The sequence below is a fragment of the Mauremys reevesii genome, unplaced genomic scaffold (genome assembly GCF_016161935.1).
Source record: "Mauremys reevesii isolate NIE-2019 unplaced genomic scaffold, ASM1616193v1 Contig2, whole genome shotgun sequence".
NCBI classification, from domain to species: domain Eukaryota; kingdom Metazoa; phylum Chordata; order Testudines; family Geoemydidae; genus Mauremys; species Mauremys reevesii.
The window spans coordinates 2,775,011-2,800,104 of record NW_024100826.1 but is presented as its reverse complement, the minus strand read 5'-3'; the positions used below and the strand labels follow the sequence as shown (position 1 = coordinate 2,800,104).

At 44.6% G+C, this 25,094-nt stretch overlaps 1 protein-coding gene across 9 annotated transcripts in view; it reads left to right on the top strand.

Annotated features, from left to right (window-relative positions):
• LZTR1 (leucine zipper like transcription regulator 1) overlaps positions 1-25,094 on the top strand; it is a 271,551-nt gene that overhangs the window by 153,844 nt on the left and 92,613 nt on the right. The gene's annotated exons all lie outside the window — the stretch shown is intronic.

Here is a 25,094-nt window from a genome sequence, read left to right as displayed (position 1 = left end):
AGTGGAGCCGCTCAGGCATGACTCCACTAATTAGATGCCTGGACCCTGGAGAGGGCGCACATGTAAGGTGAGGTGATGGCCTTGCGGGAAATAGGGGGATAGGTGTGGGGGCAGTGGGATGAGGTCGGGGGAGTTTGGAGCATGCAGGGCTGTGGTGGACGGAGAGAGATGCGCCTCTCCCCAGCTCGGGGGCTGTGGCTGCCGCAGAGAGATGGCCCTTTTTCCCAGCCCCAGCTCGGGCTACTGCGGCAGGAGAGAGACTCCGTCCTTCCCAGCCCCAGCGGTGGCTGCAGTGGCAGGGCAGAGACTGCTCTCCCCAAACAAATTCTAAAACTTTAATGGAAATCACTTGTCCAGACAAGTGATTTCCATTAAGTTTTAGAATTTGTGTGTGGAGAGGTATTGGAAACCAGATCTTTGGAAGCCAGATCTTTGCTATTTGGTATAGTTCTGGCTCTTCAGAGTACTGACATCCCAGAGAAATTGTATAAGTCTGAGTGAATGCCTTTTACTCTCCTTTCCAGTATCAGTAAATATTGTATTAATATTTGTGATGAGAGCATGACTATTTCTTGTTGACTCATAGATTTGTTTAGCATCTTAAAGCTGAGTAAGCTATGTGTGTAGATAAGAGAGATAGTTTTGTGACCTGCAAAAGTCCATAACATGCTAGTGTATTGGTAGATGCTTATTTTTTGAGAGCAGCTTTCCCTGAAGATTTAGTGGTCCAGTGAAGTAGGTTATTATATTGGGCCTCTGGTGCATATTTTTTATACTTTCACTTAATGGCCATGACTTTGTTTTATTTATATAGTTGTTTTCAGTATGCCACATTTTGGTGTGATATATCTAGATTATTTAAAAAGTGACAAAGAGTCCTGTGGCACCTTATAGACTAACAGACATATTGGAGCATGAGCTTTCGTGGGTGAATAACCACTTCGTCAGATGCATGTGGTGTAAATTTCCAGAGTTTATTTGTTTTTATTGGTGGCGCACATCTGCACATGACCCCATATTGGTGCTACACATAACAAAATTAATTCTGCACATGGATGGAAAGAATTAGAGGGAACATTGCCTATGAGGAAATATTTCATTTCTGTTACGTGTACCAGCCATTACACTGACATAGTTTTCTCAACCAGTCAAAATGCCAAGATGCTATATAGTTACTGATGTGTAAGTGTACAGGTTTTTCCAAATGATGTATTTCTCTGAGTGATTATGTCTTATTTGCATAATCACTGCACAGTTATTTCTTAACTATAAAGCATGTGAAACATTGTAACGCCAGCTGTCAGCCCAGTTTTAGCCAGAATGAATGTATCTGCATAATTGGCTAGTGAACAGGAGCAGCTAACAGGGGAGTTTTGTGAGGGAGTTCTCGAGGTGAAGGAGGAGCGATTATGTGACCCTTGGGGTAAGTTTGTTGTCTCTAGTGTGTGTGTTTTTGTTTGTGGTGTGCTTGCTGCTTGACTGAAATATACCGTGTGGTGTGTTTGTTTGTTTGGGGGACCGTGTGCTGAGCCTTGCGGCCTGTTAGGTAAGGCTGAGAGCTTCTTAATGAGGCTTTGATCCCTGAACCCTTTAGCACCCATCAACCCTTAACCAGGGGGCAGGACTAAGGGAGACAGAGAGGTACATAGATGAGACTTTCCAGGACACAGTGGAATGGTCCCACTCCGGTCTGACAGCCTCTGTGCTGTTGAGGAGGATGAAAGTCTCAGGGAAGGAGAACATCCAACTGGAGCAGAGGGAAATGATCACATTGTTGGGACTCTCCTTCCAGATGATGTTGTGGTATCCTCTCACACTGAGGATATTTCTCCGGGAGCAGGAACTGCAGTTATTAGAAAGACACAGGTATTAGTAATAGGCGATTCGATCATTAGAAACATAGATAGCTGGGTATGCGATGACCGGGAGAACTGCATGGTGACTTGCCTGCCTGGTGCGAAGGTTGCAGATCTCTCGAGACATCTAGATAGACTTATGTGTAATGCTGGGGAGAAGCCGATGTTTGTGGTACATGTAGGTACCAATGACATAGGGGAGGATAGGAAAGAGGTCGTGGAGGCCAAATTTAGGCTGCTAAGTAAGAGATTGAAGTCCAAGACCTCCATGGTCACATTCTCTGAAATGCTTCCAGTTCCACGCGCAGGGCCAGGTAGACAGACAGTGAAGTGTAGGAAGGAGGGGGTTTGATTTATTAGGAACTGGGGAAACTTTTGGGAAAGGGGGAGCCTATGCAGGAAGGATGGGCTCCACCTAAACCAGACTGGAACCAGATTGCTGGCACTTAAAATTAAAAAGGTCATAAAGCAGTTTTTTAAACTAAGGGCTAGGGGAAAGAGGTACAGAGGAGAATGTGGTTGAGACAGAGACATCCCTTAGGGGAGGATCGATTAATGGAGATCCTCTATGTCCTAGTAAGGAGGAGAGCATGGAAGATGATAAAATACATGTAGGATCTGATGAGAAACAGTCCAATAAAAAAGAGTCCCATTTAATTACATCATGTAATAGCAGACAGCTAAAAGGTGCCAAGTTTTTAAAGTGCTTATATACAAATGCTAGAGGTCTAAATAATAAGATGGGTGAACTAGAGTGCTTCATATTAAATGAGGATATTGATATAATAGGCATCACAGAAACTTGGTGGAATGAGGATAATCAATGGGACACAGTAATACCAGAGTACAAAATATATCGCAAGGACAGAACAGGTCGTGCTGGTGGGGGAGTGGCACTATATGTGAAAGAAAGCATAGAATCAAATGAAGTAAAAATCTTAAATGAACCAAACTGTACTGTAGAATCTCTATGGATAGAAATTCCATGCTCTGATAATACGAATATAGCAGTAGGGATATATTACCGATGACCTGACCAGGATGGTGATAGTGACTGTGAAATGCTCAGGGAGATTAAAGAAGCTTTTAAAATAAAAAACTCAGTACTAATAGAGGATTTCAGTTATCCCAATATTGACTGGGTACATGTCACCTCAGGACAGGATAAAGAGATAAAGTTTCTTGACAACTTAACTTACTGCTTCTTGGAGCATCTAGTCCTGGAATCCACCAGAGGAGAGGCAATTCTTGATTTATTCCTAAGTGGAACACAGGATCTGGTCCAAGAGGTAAATATAGGTGGACCACTTGGTGACCATAATATAATTAAGTTTAACATCCCTTTGGTGGGGAAAACTCCACAGCCGCCCAACACTGTAGTATTAAATTTCAGAAAGGGGGACTACACAAAAATGAGGAAGTTAGTTAAACAGAAATTAAAAAGTACAGCGCAAAAAGTGAAATTTCTGCAAGCTGCATAGAAGCTTTTTCAGGACACCATAATTGAGGCTCAACTTAAATGCATACCCCAAATTAAAAAACATAGTAAGAGAACCAAAAAAGTGCCACCATGGCTAAACAACAAAGTAAAAGAAGCAGTGAGAGGCAAAAAGGCATCCTTTAAACAGTGAAGTTAAATCCTAGTGAGGAAAATAGAAAGGAGTATAAAGTCTGTCAAGTGAAGTGTGAAAATATAATTAGGAAGGCCAAAAAAGAATTTGAAGAACAGCTAGCCAAAGACTCAAAAAGTAATAGCAAAAATTTTTGTTAGTATGTCAGAAACAGGAAGCCTTCTAAACAACCAGTGGGGCCACTGGATGATCGAGATGCTAAAGCAGCACTCAAGGGCGATAAGGCCATTGCGGAGAAACTAAATGAATTTTTTGCATAGGTCTTCACAGCTGAGGATGTGAGGGAGATTCCCAAACCTGAGCCATTCTTTTTAGGTGACAAATCTGAGTAACTGTCCCAGATTGAGGTGTCATTAGAGGAGGTTTTTGAACAAATTGGTAAACTAAACAGTAATAAATAACCAGGACCAGATGGTATTCACCCAAGAGTTCTGAAGGAACTCGAATATGAAAGTGCAGAACTACTACTGTAGTCTCTAACCTATTATTTAAACCAGGTTTTGTACCAAATGACTGGAGGATAGCTAATGTGAGGCCAATTTTTAAACAGGGCTCCAGAGGTGATCCTGGCAATTACAGGCCAGTATGCCTGACGTTGGTACTAGGCAAACTGGTTGAAACTATAGTAAAAAACAAAATTGTCAGACACATAGATTAACATAATTTGTTGGGGAAAAGTCAATATGGTTTTTGTAAAGGGAAATCATGCCCGACCAATCTACTAAGATTCTTTGAGGGAGTAAACAAGCATGTGGTCAAGGGGGATCCAGTGAATATAGTGTACTTAGATTTTCAGAAACCCTTTGACAAGGTCCCTCACCAAAGGCTCTTAAGCAAATTAAATTGTCATGGAATAAGAGAGAAGGTCCTCTCATGGATTGGTAACTGGTTAAAAGATAGGAAACACAGGATAAGAATAAATGGTCGGTTTTCAGAATGGAGAGAGGTAAATAGTGGTATTCCCCAGGGCTCTGTACTGGGCCCAGTCCTATTTAATACATTCATAAATGATCTGGAAAAAGGGGTAAACAGTGAGGTGGCAAAATTTGCAGATGATACAAAACTACTCTTGATGATACAAAACCTATGGAGCTTGGCTGTTCTCAGTGGTGGCAGATGACAAAACAAGGAGCAATGGTTTCAAGTTGCAGTGGGGGAGGTCTAGGTTGGATATTAGAATAAATTATTTCACTAGGAGGGTGGTGAAGCACTGGAATGGGTTATCTAGGGAGGTGGTGGAATCTGCATCCTTAGAGGTTTTTAAGGCCCAGCTTAACAAAGCTCTGGCTGGGATGATTTAGTTGGGGTTCGTCTTGCTTTGAGCAGGGGTTTGGACTAGATGACCTCCTGAAGTCTCTTCCAACCCTAATCTTCTATGATTCTATGATGCTCAAGATACTTAAGTCCCAGGCAGACTTTGAAGAGCTACAAAAGGATCTCTCAAAACTGGGTAACTGGACAATAAAATGGCAGATGAAATTCAATGTTGATAAATGCAAAGTAATGCACATTGGACAACATAATCCCAACTACAGTAACTCCTCACTTAACGTCATCCCAGTTAATGTTGTTTAGTTGTTACATCACTGATCTATTAGAGAACATGCTTGTTTAAAGTTGTGCAATGCTCCCTTCTAACATCTTGGCCTCCTGCTTTGTCCACTGCTTGCAGGATTCTCTGGAAGAGCAGCCTGTCCTCATGAGGGCTTGGAACCAGGGTGGGCCGGCAGCCCCCCTATCAGCTCCCCTAAGTTCCCTGTAAGTAGGTGTGAGACTGGGCAGGCACCCAGCAGGCTATCAATTGCTGAGCAGTTCAGGTGTCCCTCCTCCTACTGCTGTGCTGCTCCTGCCCTCTGCCTTGGAGCTGCTCCCAGGAGCCCCCTGCTTGCTGTGCTGGGGGTGGGGAGAAGAGGGTTGCTGATGTCAGGGTGTCCCCCTCCCCTCTGCTCCTGTACCACATCTCTACAGAGTGGGGGACACACAACAGGGCTGAGGACGGAGGGAGCTTGCTAGAAGCTGCTGCTGTGTCTGAACTTGTTGATCTACTTAAAAGGGCAGCATACTTTAAGTGGGGTCTGTGTACTTAAAGGGGCAATGCTCATCTCTGACACTCTCTGGCTTTGGAAAATTGGTGCCTGTGCAGCTGTGCATGCATCGTCCAGAGGAGGGAATGGTGCGCTCCAGTGGGATAGTGTGGGTTCATCATCACATTCAGTTTTTGCAGGGAAGTGTTTCCAGCCACTGCAGTGTGTCTGTTGTGTTTCCACCCTCCTGCCTCAGTCTATGCTGCCTTGTAGCATGTGAGGCTATATTAACGACGTGTTAACCCTTGAGGGCTCAGCCGAGTGCTAGTTCATCATTTAGCAGCAAGGCATTCCCTGGAAAATATCCCACCCTCTTCCACCCTCTGACCAAGCTTGACAATCATTATTGCTGTGTACAGTATTACACTGTTTGTTTAAAACTTATACTATATATGTAAATAATGTCTTTTGTCTGGTGAAAAAAAGTTCCCTGAAACATAACACCCCCTATTTACATTAATTCTTATGGTGAAATTGGATTCGCGTAACATTGTTTCACTTAAAGTAGCATTTTTCAGGAACATAACTACAATGTTAAGCGAGGAGTTACTGTATACATATAAAATGATGGGGTCTAAATTAGCTGCTACCACTCAAGAAAGAGATCTTGGAGTCATTGTGGGTAGTTCTCTGAAAACATCCTCTCAATGTGCAGCAGCAGTCAAAAAAGCAAACAGAATGTTTGGAATAATTAAGAAAGAGATAGATAGTAAGATAGAAAATATCATATTGCCTCTATATAAATCCATGGTACACCCATGTCTTGAATACTGTGTGCAGACATCATAGAATCATAGAATTCAAGATCAGAAGGGACCATTATGATCATCTAGTCTGACCTCCTGCAAGATGCAGGCCACATAAGCCGATCCACCCACTCCTTAAGCAAGCGACCCCTGCCCCATGCTTCGGAGGAAGGCGAAAAACCTCCAGGGCCACTGCCAATCTACCCTGGAGGAAAATTCCTTCCCGACCCCAAATATGGCGATCAGCTGAACCCCGAGCATGCGGGCAAGACTCTCCAGCCAGACCCTCTGGAAAAGGTTAACAATATCCCAACATTGACCCTTTGTACTAATTACCAGTATGGCACGTTATTGACCTATTGACTAAACCCGTTATCCTATCATACCATCCCCTCCATAAACTTATCCAGCTTAATCTTAAAGTCATGGAGGTCCTTCGCCCCCACTGTTTCCCTCGGTAGGCTGTTCCAGAATTGCACTCCTCTGATGGTTAGAAACCTTCATCTAATTTCAAGCCTAAATTTCCTGACTGACAATTTATATCCGTTTGTCCTCGTGTCCACATTAGCACTGAGCTGAAATAATTCCTCTCCTTCCCTGGTATTTATCCCTCTGATATATTTAAAGAGTGCAATCATATCTCCTCTTATCCTTCTTTTGGTTAAGGAAAACAAACCGAGCTCCTCAAGTCTCCTTTCATACGACAGGCTTTCCATTCCTCGGATCATTCTAGTGGCCCTTCTTTGTACCCGTTCCAGTTTGAATTCATCCTTCTTAAACATGGGAGACCAAAACTGCACACAATACTCCAAATGAGGTCTCACCAACGCCTTATATAACGGGACTAGCACTTCCTTATCCCTACTAGAAATACCTCGCCTAATGCATCCCAAGACTGCATTAGCTTTTTTAACGGCCACATCACATTGCCTACTCATAGTCATCCTATGATCAACCAGGACTCCTAGGTCCTTCTCCTCCTCCGTTACTTCCAACTGGTGCGTCCCCAGCTTATAACTAAAGTTCTTGTTAGTCATCCCTAAATGCATAACCTTACACTTCTCACTATTGAATTTCATCCTGTTACTAATACTCCAGTTTACAAGGTCATCCAAATCTCCCTGGAGGATATCCCGATCCTTTTCCGAATTTGCAATACCTCCCAACTTGGTGTCATCCGCAAACTTTATCAGCCCACTCCTACTCTTGGTTCCCAGGTCAGCGATAAATAGATTGAATAAAATCGGACCCAAAACCGAACCTTGAGGAACTCCACTGGTAACCCCCCTCCAACCCGACAGTTCCCCCTTCAATACGACCCTCTGCAGTCTCCCCTTTAACCAGCTCCTTATCCACCTCTGGATTTTCATTTCGATCCCCATCTTTTCCAATTTAACCAGTAATTCCTCATGCGGTACCGTATCAAACGCCTTACTGAAATCAAGATATATTAGATCCACCGCATTTCCCTTGTCTAAAAAAACTGTTACTTTCTCAAAGAAGGAGATCAGGTTGGTTTGGCACGATCTGCCTTTCGTAAATCCATGCTGTAATTTGTCCCAGTTGCCATCGGCCTCAAGGTCCGTAACCACTCTCTCCTTTAAAAAATTTTCCATGACTTTGCATACTACAGATGTTAAACTAACAGGCCTTAGTCTCAGATGCAATTTTGATTATCCTCCCATTTATTTTGAAACGAATTAGCTCATGATCACTCGAGCCAAGGTTGTCCCCTACAACTATTTCCTCAACAAGGTCCTCGTTACTCACCAAAATCAGATCTAAAATGGCATTCCCCCTCGTCAGTTCAGCAACTACTTGATGAAGGAATTCATCAGTTATCACGTCTAGGAAAAGCTGAGCCCTATTATTATTACTAGCATTTGTTTCCCAATCTATATCCGGGAAGTTAAAGTCCCCCATGATCAAACAGTTCCTATTAGTATTTACCTCCTTAAAAACATTAAAGAGCTCTCTATCCATATCCAGGCTAGATCCCGGCGGTCTATAGCACACCCCAATCACTATCCCAAGGGAGGCTCTAGTAGTTTTCTTCCCCAATGTGACCATTGCCCAAACAGACTCCGTATTATCCATTGCATTGCTAGTTATTTCATTACATTTCACCTCATTATTGATATACAATGCTACTCCCCCACCTTTACCTTTGCATCGGTCTTTCCTAAACAGCACATACCCTTCCATACCTGTACTCCAGTCATGGCTACCATTCCACCATGTTTCGGTTATTCCTACGATATCCGGTTTCAATTCCCGGACCAGGAGCTCCAGTTCCTCCATTTTGTTACCTAAGCTTCTCGCATTGGTGAACAAACATCCTAATTTTTGCTGTTTGGCTCCTCTCACCCTTTTCACCCAACTTGGTAGGGACACAGTACTACAAGTATGACCTGTCGATCTAGTATCCGTCCCCCCCCTCTTCCTTACACCTAACCGTCCCCCTCTGGCTATATCTGTTGTTATCCTGTTGTTCTCACTCCCAATGTATAAATTTGGCATGGAGAGCACCTGGACCTCTCCCAACCGTCTCCCCCCAGTGTCTAGTTTAAAGCTCTTTTAATCAGATGAGCCAGCCTCCCTCCTAGAAGTCTACTTCCTTCCCTACTTAGGTGGAGCCCATCCCGTGAGAACAGTTGTCTGTCCCCAAAAGCCTCCCAGTGCCCATACATCCCAAATCCCTCCTTGTAACACCACTCCCTCAGCCAACTATTAATCGTCACGATCCTGTCACCCCTTTGGCGCCCTTCCCTAGGGACAGGTAGGATCCCATTGAAGATCACCTGAGCCTCAATTTCCTTGAACGTCTTACCCAACCTGGCATAGTCTCCCTTGATCCTCTTTAGCGGGAATCTAGCCGTGTCATTCGTTCCTACATGAAGGATGATCAATGGGTTCTTACCTGCTCCTCTTAGGATCCTTTTCAACCTCAGGTCCACATCCCGTATTTTAGCGCCCGGTAGACAGCACACCCTTCTGTTCTCCGGATCGGCCCTGGTCACAGGCCTGTCCAACCTTCTCAGTATGGAATCCCCAATCACGTAGACCTGCCTTTGCCTGGGGACAGTGCGGTCCTCTAACCTATCCTCCGTCCCCCCTGGTTGCAAGCTCCTTCCATTCCTATTATTCCTTGTGGTTCCCGTTAAGCCATCCTGTATCCTCCCTTGGCCCACACTTGGTGCTGCCTCCATAGACTCCTCCCCTCTTTCTATCGGACTAGCCGCTCTTCTCTTTTTCTTTGGCCTCCCACCGTCAGCTACCACCTGCTTTACCCCTTCCTCATTCTCCAGACCTTCGAACCTGTTCCTTAGCTCTATTTCTCCCTCACTGGCTCTCCTTTTTCTCGGCCTGCTTCTCACGGTCACACACTTCATGCATACATAGTACTGTTCTGGGTCCCCCGCTAGAACCATGTACATACCGCAGATGCTGCATGCTCTCATCCTCGGTGTATCCTCCGCTGCTTGGCTCATGGCTGCTGCTGTCTCAGCCTCGCTCGGCGTTCCTACCTGGGGAACACAGGAAGCACGGTGCCAACCCCTTCCGCCTCCCCCTGTAAACTCCCACTCAAACTCCCCTGTTAGCAGCCCTGTTGGCCGGCTCCTGGGCCGCTGCGATCAGCTGTGCCGCTGCCTGGCTGGGCGGCCGCTTTTATAGGCCCCCCTCCTCCGCCTAGCTCCGCCCCCTAATCAGGCGGATTAGGTTGCTCCATCTCAAAAAAGATATATTGGAATTGGAAAAGGTTCAGAAAAGGGCAACAAAAATGATTAGGGATATGGAACAGCTTCCACATGATTAATAAGACTGGGACTTTTCAGCTTGGGAAAGAGACGACTAAGGGGCGATATGATAGAAACCTATAAAATCATGACTGGTGTGGAGAAAGCAAATAAAGAAGTGTTATTTACTCCTTCTCATAACACAAGAACTGGGGTTCACTAAATGAAATTAATAGGCAGCAGGTTTAAAACAAACAAAAGCAAGGATTTTTTTTCACTCAATTCACAGTCAGTCTGTGGAACTCTTTGCCAGAGGATGTTGTGAAGGCCAAGACTATAACAGGGTTTAAAAAATAACTAGATAAGTTCATGGAGGATAGGTTCATCAATGGCTATTAGCCAGAATGGGCAGGGATATTGTCCCTAGCCTCTGTTTGCCAGAAGATGGGAATGGGCGACAGGGGATGGATCACTTGATGATTACCTGTTCTGTTCAATCCCTCTGGGGCACCTGGCATTGGCCACTGTTGGAAGACAGAATACTGGGCTAGATGGTCCTTTGGTCTGACCAAGTATGTCCACTCTTATGTTCATATTTCTTGTACAGTTATTTCTCAATGCCCATAGGGTGAATATGTAAATCTCTCTACTCGGATTGACTCTTTTATTCAAATTGTTTACCAATAACATCTCATCTTCTCATGGCATTGAGCTGAAGTACAAAAAACATCAATGTACCTGTAAAAGAAAGTGAAAATGGTAAAAATAATTAAGTTGTGAAGCTGCTGTAAGTTATGTTGTTAAAAGTTTACAAACTAGGTGACTTACTCTTCTTCAAGTGGTTGCAGAAGTGTATTCGATTCAAGTGTGTGCATGCCCTGTGCACTGAAGCTGGCGAACTTTGCCTAATGGTAAAGGTAGGGGTGGCCCTCTTTCTCTGTGCCTCTAGCCTCTACCCTGAGCTATTTAAGGGCCATGCTGCCCCCTGCCCCCTTCATTCTCACCACCCACAGCTAGAGTCGGAGCTTATCTGAAGATAACTTCCTCACACTGTTTCTTACCTCAGTCTTCAGAGATTTTGTTGCAAATTGTTCGTAGTTAGTACTGTTCATATAAGTCAGGAGTGGTTAGTTAGGTTAATTAGTGATCCTGGTGGGATACCCTCCCCAGGGTTTAAACCCTATCCTTAGTGTGGGGTGGCTGTTCCCAATAGCGATCCCCGTACATGGTGGCTATTGTGCTTAGGAGAAGGGCATGTTAAAGAAAAGTGCTCAATCTACAAGTCTTTTAAGAAAAGAACACAGGTGTCAAGGTACTTGAGATTCAAGCAGCACCTTATGGAACAGGTCATGAGGTCTGCATTGGCATCAGGGACCTCCACAGAATGTCTGGCTGGCTCAGAGAACTTCAGAGCCAGAGTGACCTGATGTTGCTTGGCCAGAGTCTGATGGCTCGCCCAGGAGGAAGAAATTGCTTTCCTTCCTTGGGTCCTCTGAGAAAAAGATCTTTCAAAATGGAATGCAGCACCTCCAGACCTTGGGTAGAGTTATCCTCCTCTTCCAGGACGAGTGCAGACTGGCACCATGATCCCTCGGTTATGCGAGATGGAGCAGGGCCACCTACCTGCTCTCCAGTACCAAGGCATCATCAGTTTGGCACTGTACCATTGGCTCTGGCACTGTCCATGGGACCCTCATTGAGTCTGGTACCAATCACATTGGCACAAATGTTTCCACAGCACTGGCGTACCAGGCAGCATTGGACTTGTTTTCCTCTCTGTTTCTGATTCCTGCTTGTGAAAGAACCTGCTTTTGGTCTGGGGTGTAGGCCAATTAACAATAGCTTCCACTTTCTAGGGATTAGAAGAGATTTCCCCACTCTCTACCCAATGTCTCAAATAATGAAACTTGGCTGCGCCTATTTTATATTTAGATGCCTTTACAGTAAGGCGTGCATCTCTGAGTTTTGACAATACAGTCTCCAAATGTCTCTTGTTGGTAAATATTGCTTTATCATCAATATAAACTTGAGCAGTTCTTGTAATCTGTATAACAGTTGCTTGATGAGCCTCTGAAAAGTGGCTCCTGCATTAATCAATCCAAAAGATAACATTTTGAATTCATAAAATCCAATATTAGAATAAAAGCAGATATTTTCTGTGCTTCATTATCCCATGGAATCTGTCACTACCTGTTAACCAGGTCTGTCATGCTCAGATATTTTGCATAACACAAAGTATCTAACAAAGTCATCAGTTCTGGGCATAGGATATGCATCAGGGTCTGTGACAGCATGAAGTTTTCTATAGTCAGTACAAAACCCTCCAGTCTTATCTTTCTTAGGAACCAACACAAAAGGTGAAGTCCAGGAACTGTCATACTCTATTTATCCCCATATCTAGTATATTCTGTATTTATTTATGAATTTGCATCTGCATTTTTCCAGGGGTTCGGTATGTTCATATCGGGGTCCTGCAGTGTTGCTCTTATGAATCATCTTATAAGTGATTCATGACATGCTGGAAAAAATACCTTCGTACAACTAGAATTTCTGCCCTTTCAGGCTGTCTCAACTCTTTGTGATGAGTCATCCTAGCATTCTACCATCAGACCCATGAAGTGTCATCTCTCAGCAGAACAAACCATATGCTCAGTGGCTTCTCTATTGTGATAGGCATTAAGTCTATTTATATGTGCTGTCTGTAGGTCAGCCCTTGCTGTGGGGTTTCTGTATCTGATATACAACCAAATTTTCTTTTTCCACAGTCTCAAAAGGTCCCTCCCATGAGTTTTGCATTTTGTGTTTCTTTAGTACCAGGTCCTCAACCTCAAAAGAGCACTAACAAACATTCTGGTCATACCATGCCTTCTGTGTGGCCTGGCTATCAGTGAGGTTAGTTTGAAACACTTCTATCACATCCCTTCTCTCCTTTCTGAACCTTTGTATACATTCAGCAAAGAGTCCTGTGGCACTTTATAGACTAACAGACGTATTGGAGCATGAGCTTTCGTGGGTGCCACAGGACTCTTTGCTGCTTTTACAGATCCAGACTAACACGGCTACCCCTCTGATACTTGTATACATTCAGTCACTGATTCCCCCTCTGTTTCAGTGCCACCCTCTCAGGAATCTCTGATGAGAACCAGGGTCCCCCTTACCTTTCTCCCATCCAGGAAATCAAATGAGGAGAATCTTGAGGATTCCACCAGTGACGGGATCCCAGGGGAACAACCTGGAACTATGCTGTGCCCCCTTAACTCTCCAGCCTGGGCTGTCTCTCATAGTGCTTTGCCAGTGACAAGCAGCAAACCTCTACAGGTGCTTTGATCACTCAGCCACCAGCAAACAGATGCACACCTGGCTAAATTGCATGAATACTCTCCAAGTCACTCATGAACTATACACAGGGAAACACCAGCAAATCTCCCAAGCCACCAGACTTGCACCTCAGACATATACCGTCTTATACTTCTCTTGAACAGTGCAAGCTTATTAATTGGTTTGCCACTTCGTCAAAGGAAAGTAGACATGTACCAGCCTTTGTAACCTGAGCAAATTTCCCAAGCACTTTAGACAAACTCACTGGTAAGGATAAAACATTAAAATAAGTTTATTAACTACAGAAAGGTAGATTTTAAGTGATTGTAAGTGGTAAGCATGAAGATTAGAGAAAGAAAATAGAAAGACAGTAAAAAGTAAATACACGTTCTAAATCCTAAACTTTTAGACTAAGCAGGAGTTGAATCAAACAGCTTTTCTCACCCCACTGGATGTTGCAGATAAGTTACAGTTTTTAATAAACAGGCTGAATTTCCTTCTCAGCCTGGGACCAGTCTCCTCAGTTCAAGTCTTTGTCTTTCCAGTGTTCTTGCCTTCAACATAGGTGGGGGAAGAGAGAGGTTGTCTCATGATGCCACTGTCCCTTATTTTATACTCTTAATCCATGTCCCTAGAAAGGTACTGGCCCAGGCATATCTTGGTGGGCCTTGCTGAGTCACAGAGTTGAGCAGTCCCCATTGTGTGATGCTTGCGCAACTCTCTCTTATTGAGTTGTAGATCTTTTGTTTACAATTCTGCTGCTGGTCAATGGTCGTTTAACACCTGGCTGAGTGTGTCCTTTGTTGTTACTGGAGAACTAGCAGGGGCGACTCCCAGACTCAGAACATATTTCAATAATAACCATATAGCAAAATCTCATAATTTCATACAAAATAGTGATATACATATTTTGACAGAACAATGAATTTCAGCAGATCATAATGTTTCATATGGTATCTTATATGGCATGCTTTTTATGGACTATCACAATCATATATGAATGATGAATATGGGGATTACAAGGTGCTACTTTGAGGTACAGCATGTCACACTTGCCTATAGGCAAAAAAACAGGTAGCGTAACATTTCATCCCAGTCACTTACCCTCTTGTTTGCATACATTTCCAGCGTAGGCTTTAGTGTCCCAATGAACCTTTCAACCAAACCATTTGTTTCTGGGTAATAGGGGGCACCCCTCAGTTGTTTTATCCTACACAATTCACTGCATAACTGAAACATGAAATTTGACCCACGATCAGATAAAGTCTCTTTATGGAAACTATCATGTTTTGAAATGCAATTCAGACTGGTAAGGGGTTGTGGCACTGCCTACCCTGTAATCCTGGATGCCTTAAAGTGCTCTCTTGCTGTAGCTCCCTCTCTGGATGCTCTCTGCCAGCTTACAAACATGCACTGAGTGTCTGGTTCAGCAACTTCGACTCCAGCAGCCTGCTTGTTATACCATAGTAGCAATCTGGTCTCCACCAGCCTTGATTACTATTGGCCAAGTGACCCCAGCACATTCCCAGTGCCAAATTTCCCCAAACCTGCCTGCCTTCAGCTTAGGGTTGCCAACTTTTTACTGGCTAAAAACAGGACCCCTGCTCCGCCTCTTCCCCATAGCCCCAGCCTGACTCGGAACCTGCATGCCTGCAGTTAGAAGGTGGCCTCAGCTGAGGAGGGGCAGGTGCAAGTTGATGACCCTGCGCCCCCCTCCCCCCCACGGTAACCGGACTTTTTGTCAAAAGCCTGACATTGGCAACCCTACTTCGCCTGTTAGCTTGATCACTTTGTTTCCTACAGATGCAAATGTATTATGCATTGTCTTTGTCTTGAACCCAGCAGACCAGCCAATATACATTTCGTTTTGTAGTACTAACCTGCTTATCAGCTCTACTTGGATTGCTTGGGCTATACATATTTTAATAACATATTTCCAGCACACCAACATAACTCTTTACATGCTAACCATACATACATCACACAAGAATATTAATAACTAGAATTTCATCAGTTTTCATTTGGTACCTTCTTTGGATAAATATTATGACAACCATGTGTTATGTCATAGATTTGTCAGGCATGGTAACAGTTATATAGTTACAGACAGTGAATCTTTTTCCAGTGTACAACCCTGCAGGACTAGACCACATGATCACAAGGGTTCTACATCACCACTTGAAGCTTAGGTTAGGTTTCCACTGGAGGACCCTGTGAAGTTAGGCTTGGCAGGAAGTACTGTCCAGCAGGGCCTGTGTGGCGGCCCCTCAGCCCACTCATTGGCTGATGCTAGTATTTAAACTTGGAACCCATCATGAGTAACTGTCTGAGCAACAATGCAGACTGCCTGTCTGTTTCCATTCCAGACCCTGTTTGTTGTACACCCTAAACTCTAGTTTCGCGCCCTGGTTTGTCCACAACTTTGCAATTTGATAGCTGTCTGTGACCTGGCATCTGACCCAACTTCCTGATATCCTGACCCAGCTGACCCACATTGAGTTCACAAATACCTGGAGGATGAAAGGGTGATCACTAGCAGCCAGCCTGGATTTATTAAGAACAAATCATGCCAAACCAGCTTGATTTTCTTCTTTTGGTGAGGTAACTGGTTTGGTGGATAGTGGGATTGCGGTGGACATAATATACCTGGACTTCAGCAAGGTGTTTTATACAGTCCCACATAACATTCTGATGGGTAAGCCGCAGAAATGCAGGCTACCATTAAGTGGATACATAATTGGTTAAACAATTGCAAACAAAGAGAAACTATTAATGGCATGATGTTAGATTAGAAGGTGGTCTCAAGTGAGGTTCCACTGGGATCTGTTCTGGCTCTGCTGTTTAACATCTTTATTAATGATCTGGATGTAGGGCATACTAATCAAATTTGCAGATGACACAATGCTAGTGGGGGGATTGCAAACACTTTGGAGGATAGAATAAAATTCAAAGGGATCTTGATAAATTGGAGAACTGGGCTAGACAACTAAATGAAATTCAGCAAAGACAAATGCAAGGTGCTACACTTAGGGAAGAAAAATCAAATGCACAAATACAGAATGGGAGATAACTAGCTTGGCAGCAGTACTGCTGGGAAGGATCTGGGATTTATCATGGATCACAAGCTCAACATAAGTCAACAATGCAATGCTGTTGTAAGAGTCTGATAGAGGTCTCCCTACGGGATTGGGGAGCAGACAGATACCGGACACAGTGTTGATATATAATACTCTAAATGCATTTTTATTGATTACAATATAAACCCCACTCACTCCACATTCACACCCCTTTCATACTACACCAGAGTTCTACATAGGTCAGAATGAAATCCCAATGGCCAGTCAAAATTCAGTCCGATCACAAGGTGTGGGGAGCCTGCATTACAAATCTCTTCTTTTTCAGAGTTCTGGATCGATGTCTGACTCCAAATTTCAGATATGTTAGGCAATTATTTATAGACCAGTTTGTCACGTCATCAACTTTGTTTCTGTTTATAAAGCTTTTCACCTGTCACTCCAGGCAAACATTTCTGGGCAGGCCACCATAATCTAAGACGTTCCATTTCCCCCAATTCTTGCGTAACTGCACATCTGGTGTTATTCCCTTCTCTGCTAATTCTTCATATTCCCCATGGACTTAAAATTTGTTTTCGCACAGACAATTCTTGATCACTCATATCCTTGAATTCTTGCTTTAGCTGCCAGCACGCAATTCACGTGCTCGTGTCAAACATACAGCATTTATACTAGGCTCATATGACCTATAGTGTTTTAAAACATATACACCACAATACTGTTGCAAAAAAAGTAAATGCACTGTTGCATTAACAGAGGCATAGCATGCAAGTCCTGGGAGGTGATAGTACCTCTCTACTTGGCACTGATTAGACCTCAGCTGGAGTACTGTGCCCAATGTAGTTCACCACTGCACAGAAAGGATGTAGAGAAACTGGAAAGGACCCAGAGGCAATCGACAAGAATGATCAAAGGAATGAAATGCAAGCCATATCAGCAAAGGCTGAAGGAACTGGGCGCATGTTTAGTTTGGAAAAGAGCAGATTGAGGGGGGACAGCATACCAGTCTTCAAATACTGCCATTAAAAAGATGGAGAAAAATTATTCTTTCTTGCCATAGACAGCAGACAAGAAGCAATGGGTTCAAACTAGAGCATAGCGGAAAAATCATGGCGATCGGGGGAGGTCCCGGATGACTGGAAAAAAGCTAATGTAGTGCCCATCTTTAAAAAAGGGAAAAAGGAAGATCCAGGGAACTACAGGCCAGTCAGTCTCACCTCAGTCCCTGGAAAAATCATGGAACAGGTCCTCAAGGAATCAATTCTGAACCACTTAAAGGAGGGGAAAGTGATCAGGAACAGTCAGCATGGATTCACCAAGGGCAAGTCATGCCTGACTAACCTAATTGCCTTCTATGATGAGATAACCGGCTCTGTGGATGAGGGGAAAGCAGTGGATGTGCTATTTCTGGACTTTAGCAAAGCTTTTGATACAGTCTCCCACAGTATTCTTGCCAGCAAGTTAAAGAAGTCTGGGCTGGATGAATGGACGGTAAGGTGGATAGAAAACTGGCTAGATGGTCGGGCTCAACGGGTAGTGATCAATGGTTCCATGTCTAGTTGGCAGCCGGTATCAAGTGGAGTGCCCCAAGGGTCGGTGCTGGGGCCAGTTTTGTTCAATATCTTCATTAACAATCTGGAGGATGGTGTGGACTGCACCCTTAGCAAGTTTGCAGATGACACTAAACTGGGAGGAGTGGTTGATACACTGGAGGGTAGGGATAGGATACAGAGGGACCTAGACAAATTAGAGGATTGGGCCAAAAGAAATATGATGAGGTTCAACAAGGACAAGTGCAGAGTCCTGCACTTAGGACGGAAGAATCCCATGCACTGCTACAGACTAGGGACCGAATGGCTGGGCAGCAGTTCTGCAGAAAAGGACCTAGGGGTTATGGTGGACAAAAAGCTGAATATGAGTCAACAGTGTGCCCTTGTTGCCAAGAAGGCTAATGGCATTTTGGGTTGTATAAGTAGGGGCATTGCCAGCAGATCGAGGGACGTGATCATTCCCCTCTATTCAGCACTGGTGAGGCCTCATTTGGAGTACTGTGTCCAGTTTTGGGCCCCACACTACAAGAAGGATGTGGATAAATTGGAGAGAGTCCAGCGGAGGGCAACAAAAATGATTAGGGGGCTGGGAGCACATGACTTATGAGGAGAGGCTGAGGGAACTGAGATTGTTTAGCCTGCAGAAGAGAAGAATGAGGTGGGATTTGATAGCTGCTTTCAACTACCTGAAAGGGGGTTCCAAAGAGGATGGATCTAGACTGTTCTCAGTGGTAGAAGATGATAGAACAAGGAGTAATGGTCTCAAATTGCAGAGGGGGAGGTTTAGGTTGGACATTAGGAAAAACTTTTTCACTAGTAGGGTGGTAAAGAACTGGAATGGGTTACCTAGGGAGGTGGTGGAATCTCCTTCCTTAGAGGTTTTTAAGGTCAGGCTTGACAAAGCCCTGGCTGGGATGATTTAGTTGGGTTTGGTCCTGCTTTGAGCAGGGGGCTGGACTAGATGACCTCCTGAGGTCCCTTCCAACCCTGAGATTCTATGATTCTATGATTTAGATTGAATGTCAGGGAAAACTTCCTACCCAGGGTGAAAGTAGGGGCTGGGCTGGGGCCGGCTCTGGCCCCCAGAAGGGGCGGGGCCTCGGGCGGAAGGGGCAGGGATGCGGGGGTCAAAGCCAGCTCTGGCCCGACCTGTACCGGTAAGGGGCTCCGGCAGCAGTTTAAAGGGCCCAGGGCTCGGCCGCTGCTACCACCCCGGGCTTTAAACCGCTGCCGGAGCCCCAGCTGCTGCTGCTACCTCCCCTGCCTCTACCATCCCGGGCCCTTTAAATAGCTGCTGGAGCCCTGGGGTAGCAGCAGCAGCTGGGCTCCAGCGGCTATTTAAAGGGCCCAGGGCAGTAGAGGCAGCGAGGCTCTGGTGGCAATTTAAAGGGCTCCAGCTGCTGCTGGGAGCCCCAGGGCCTTTAAATTGCCACCTGGGGAAGCTGAGGTGCCATACCGGGGCGTACCAGCTTACTTTCACCTCTGTTCCTACCTCTAAGAACAGTAGGACAATGGAACAGACTGCCTAGGGAGGTTGTGGAATCTCCTTCACTGGAGGTTTTCAAAAAGAGGCTGGATAGCCATCTGTCTTGGATGGTTTAGACGCCGTATATCCTGCATCTTGGTAGGGATTACAGATGATCTTTGTGGTCCCTTCTAACCCTATGGTTCTATGTTTCTAACCCCAACTCTGCTATTCGCCTGCCATCTGCAACTTGTGCCTGACTCCGACTTTCTGATATTCTGACCCAGCTTGACCCTGATCCTGCAATCTGCCTGCAAGTTGGTTCCTGACCCTGATTTCCTGGCATTCTGACCTGGCTCATGTCCAACTCATCTCCTAACTGCAATTTAGCAGCTGACCAGTGAACGCAGGCTGCCTGTGACTTGGCCCTGACAGCCAGCAGGCATTAAAGGGCCCATAAGGTCACTTCAGACAGACACCGTATCAGCCACATCATTAAGATTATTCCAGAAAGAGAAGATCTGGATCTAGTTTTACCCAACCAGCCTGTCCTCTACCTTTGGGCAGGCAATCTGTTTGACTTGCTTATCAAGGGCTGTTACCTAATCTATGAGTGTGTATTAATTATATTGATTACTTAAGAATTCCCAGTTGTCACTTTGAGGTTTGACAGGTTCTTGTCCCAAGATCAGGCCCAGTATTATTAAAATCACTGTTCAGTGGGAACCCCAGTGTGCATGGTCACACTTTAGGAACCTTTCTGTATTTGCAATAGTTTTATTAATACATTTAGCAAGTCACAAACACTCTTACCCAGCAAGGTAGGTAGAGATACAGAATGTACATCTAAACATCCGCACACTTACATCATCCCTTGCAGCACAACCTGAAATGTTAGCCATTGTCTTCTTCCTCACCATCATCTTCCTCATCACCATCGCCAGTGGCCATCATCCCGGCACCGCCCAAGGGTTACATCTTTCCCTCCCAGGGCCGGCTTTACCATTTTTGCTGCCCCCAAGTGCCTGAACTGCCAAAGCAAAAAAAAAAAAAAAAAAGGCCGCCCGGACTGTGCCGCCCCAAGAATGGATGGAATGCCGCCCCTTAGCATGTGCTGCCCCAGGCACGTGCTTCCTCCGCTGGTCCCTGGAGCTGGCCCTGGGCCCTGTTTCCTCCTCAAGCACACAGGCTGGAATACAATTTTTATGATATGTTATGCTGATGCCAGTATGCCTAATGCATATTCAGTAGGGGTTTCTCCCCTCTTTATTATTTGTATTTCCTCACCCTACTAAAGTTGGGTTGCCCTGCTCCTGTATGTTAGTATATTAACAATCTCAACTTATTATCATAGATGTCAGTTCATTGCTTGGCACTCCTGTGGTCAGACATCTGCAGATGTTCCTATCCTAAAATATCCAAAATCCGGTATTAGTTCATATTCCTGTGACTGCCTGGCATTGTTATGTACAAACTTCTCCCTTAAATATTCCCAGTTCTCCAAAACTTAGGGGTGACCATTTATCTGTGCCAAATTTCATAGGCCTCAAATCTTATGCTAACTGCTGAAGCAAGTGTTTTACAAGAGACAGGCCTATAGGTTCCTTGTGTTACTGCTAAATAAAATAAATACTAACATTAGCTCTATGGGCTACAGAGCAGCAGATCACTTGTGAACATCTCATCCCCATCGATTCAAGGACAGGCTGTCTTGCTTCTACAGTGTTTGGGAAGCAATAATGTTAGAAAGATGGGTCCTAAGAACTGTAGGATCAGGTGATGCCATGCAATTTCTGTCCATCGCCACCCTCCCACCTCTCTACCGCATCCTTTTTCAGGGACCCCTCTCATGAGTCACTATTTTTGCAGTAGGTCCAAACTCTGTGTGCTCTGGGTACTCTACAGGAGGTTTGTTGGAAAGAGTTTCTTCTGCTGGTACTTCCTGATCCCCAAGTCCAATCTCCGCTATTTCACCATGTACATCAAATACATCAAATTTAATGTGGTTACCTTTGCTACTATTCTTCCTCCACTGAATTGCGATGAGTGATTTGCTGCTTCCGATCTCTAGGATGATTATTTTCAAGTGGCTATCTTCCCAGGCCACAAAAAGTTCAGCAGATTTCTCTTTACTGGTCAACACTGTCAGTACATGGTTCTCTTCTTTAGCCTGTCATCAGCCCCGTACATCTTTACCAAATGCATGACAATGACAGCAGTCTTTTGGAGTTCACGTCTTATTGTACTTCGGCAATTGGCTGGTGAGAGGCAGATCCAAGGAACAAGTCTTCAGTCATGTTCAGGTCACATTGGACCACTTCAATTGATTGGGATTGATTTTGAACACACCAATGTTGACCTTGAATCCAACTAAAAAAACCAGTTCATTGGGATCCTACAAGTTTGAGGGCCTTTCTCCCATGCAAATGTTTGAAGCAAGACTGCATCTTGTCCTTTTCAGTCATGGTTGAGGTTTGTCTATTGCCCAAGTTGCCAGTCATTGGACAGGCTTGTTCAAGTGTCTCCAGAGATAGTAGACTCATTACAGAGGTGAACAGAACAATGTGTGCCAGGGTGTTAGCTTTACTTGTTCTCCACTGGCTAGAAGAGTAGTCATTGATTCCTCTACAATAAGTTGGTGAGTGCATTTGGGAGCATTGAAAGTTCAAGGCTTGTGGTTGTAATAGGATCACATTAGGGCACAGCAATCCATATGGTCGCCAACAATATGACTGCAATATATTATGTGAACAAGTAGGGAGGAGCCTGCTCCAACCAGCTACATCAGGAGCCAATACATTTATGGCATTTCTGCATCAGGGAGAACATCATTCCCTCAGCAGCTCACTTATTCTGTGGTCCAGAATCATTTGGGAAATCACCTCAGCAGGAATTTCTCCCAGGATCACGAGTGGTCTCTGAAATCCAGGGTGCTGAGGTCCATCTTCACAGAATGGGGCATCCTGGCTATCAACTTGTTTTCAATGAGACACAACAAGAAGTACCATCAGTTTTGCTCTTGAATGGGTTTAAGTCCAGGCTCCTTAATCGATGCCTTCCACCTCAGTTGAGGATTGGCTGTGATCCTAGTGATCCTACAGGCTCTGATCCCAGTGATCCCACAAGCTGAAGTTGGATCAGACCAAAATGATTGTCATTGCCTCAGGTTCTCCAACCTACTCAATGTATTGGTTCAGCCTCCCATATCTCTTCCTCTTCATCCCAACCAACTAACTTAGCAGTATAGTCTACCTTGTGACAATAACATCTGCAAGAAGGGTATGTGAGCTACAGGCTTAATAGCGGAGTCTCTGCACATGCACGTTTTCAAAGACAAAGTGGCTCTACAGCCATATCCAAAATTCTTGCCAAAAGGGTTTTCACAGTTTCACCTGAAATAATATATGGAAATATACCTATCTCATAGAACTGGAAGGGACCCTGAAAGGTCATTGAGTTCAGCTCCTTGCCTTCACTAGCAGGACCAAGTAATGATTTTTGCCCCAGATCCCTAAGTGGCCCCCTTAAGGATTGAACTCATAACCCTGGGTTTAGCAGGCCAGTGCTCAAACCATTGATAGTTTATTTACCAGTGTTCTTTGCTGAACTGCAGTTGAATGCGAATGAACAGTGACTTCCCATATTGGATGTGAAACAGTGCTGGGTGTTCGACCTGGACAGAACTAAGCGTTTTCGAGCATCGCCTGTTTGTCTCCTAGCAGATCGAATGAAGGGTCAGGCAGTCTCGGTGCAAATGATTTCCAGATGAATAACTTCCTGCATTACATCAGCACATCAGCTCAGACCATGCCTCCACAGAGATTGCAGGCTCTTTCAATGAGGGCCCAAGCAACATCATTAGCATTCCTCAATTTTCAGTATTGGACATTTGCAGGGTTGTTACCTGGTCTTTTATACATACATTTAACCAGGCCCTATATGATTACTATTGTGTCTAGGTCAGAGACAAACTTTGGGAAGGCAGTCCTGCAGACATTGTTTAAGTAGACTCTAAGCCCCACTTCCTACGAATACTGCTTGTGAGTCATCTAAGTGGAATACACATCTGCAGCCTCTTGAAGAAGGAAAGAAGGAAAGATAGGTACTTACCTGTATTTTAACTGTTGTTCTTCAAGATGTGGGTATGATGTTCCCCTCTAGTGTTATCTGGATCAGTGATCTGCTAGGTCACTCCAATCCTTGATTCTGGGAGCCAGCCTTACCTTCCACTGCTGTGAGAACCCCCACTCCTGGGCTGTTCACACAGCCTCTGGCATGTAAGCTGCTCCTTGGATTGTGCAACCAAATGACAGTAGCCAATATCTCTGGTCACAGACACAACCCTAGGAACTTCCATCTTGCAGTGTCCAGTTATGCCCGCTGGACGCTGCAAGCTTATATGAGTTCGTCAATTTAACAAAGAAATTGATGTGTACCAGGCTGTTATCCCAAGGGGACTCTCTGACATGCTTCAAACCAAACACACTGCTTCAGGTAGAATAAACAAACAGCTATATTAACTATAAAGATAGAATTTAAGTGATTATAAATCAAAGCATAACAAGTCAAATTTAGTCAATTAGTCAAATGAAATAAAAGCAAAACGCATTTTAAGCTGATCTTAACACTTTCCGTGATTTTACAAACATAGATGCTTCTCACCACAGGCTTCCTGGTTTCCCTTCAGCCAGGCTGTCCCCTTTGATCAGCACTTCAGTCACTTGGTGGTGATGTCTGTAGATAGAGGCAGAAGAAAGAGCAGGAGCATGGCAAACATCTCTCCCTTTTATCATGTTCTTTCTTCCCCCTTGGCTTTGCCCCCCCAGACTCAGGTGAGCATTACCTCATTGCAGTCACAAACTGACCAAAGGAAGGGCAGTGACTCACTCGAGAGTCCAACAGATCCTTTTTTTTTTTGCCTAAACCTGCATCCTTTGTTCCTGTGAGGCTGGGCTGGTTTTGTCCCATACATGCCCTGATGAGGTGTTAACTGCCACTCTGCTCTTGGAGAATTTTTGCCTGGGCTTATTTTAAGCCATGAAGACACATTTTCAGCCTCATAACTATATACATGAAATTATAACCTATAACATTACTATACCATTATTGTAACAACTTTACTATAACATCACTGTAACAACAATGCTCAGTGCATCATGAGCTTTCTGAAGATACCCAACATGACTAACTTTGCATTGGATACCACACAATCATTTTACAAGGATGAACATGGGGGTGCTGGGTACTTCCCCCAAGTACAGAGCATCACAGAGCAGACGTGTATTCCCTGGACCACTCTCCATCCCCTCTGTATTGGGGTCTCTATTTTTGATGTTTGGTGCAAAGGAACTGAGGGTGGTCAGGGTGACGCTGCCCTTATATAGCCAGGGGAGGAGATAGAGCCACAGGGCATGAACATCCCTTCCCCCCATATACTGCTAGGCAAAATTCTCCAGCTTCAGTGAACTGGGTGTGCGCACACCTGTGTGGAATATATGTCTGCGCCCACATCTTGAAGAACAAGTTACAGTACAAGTAAGCAACAGTCTTTTTCCCCATATGCTTTCAATGGACGGGAAAGATCATTGTCCAGGCTTGTTCTTCAAAGCAGTTCCCCCTTTTAACCAGCATCA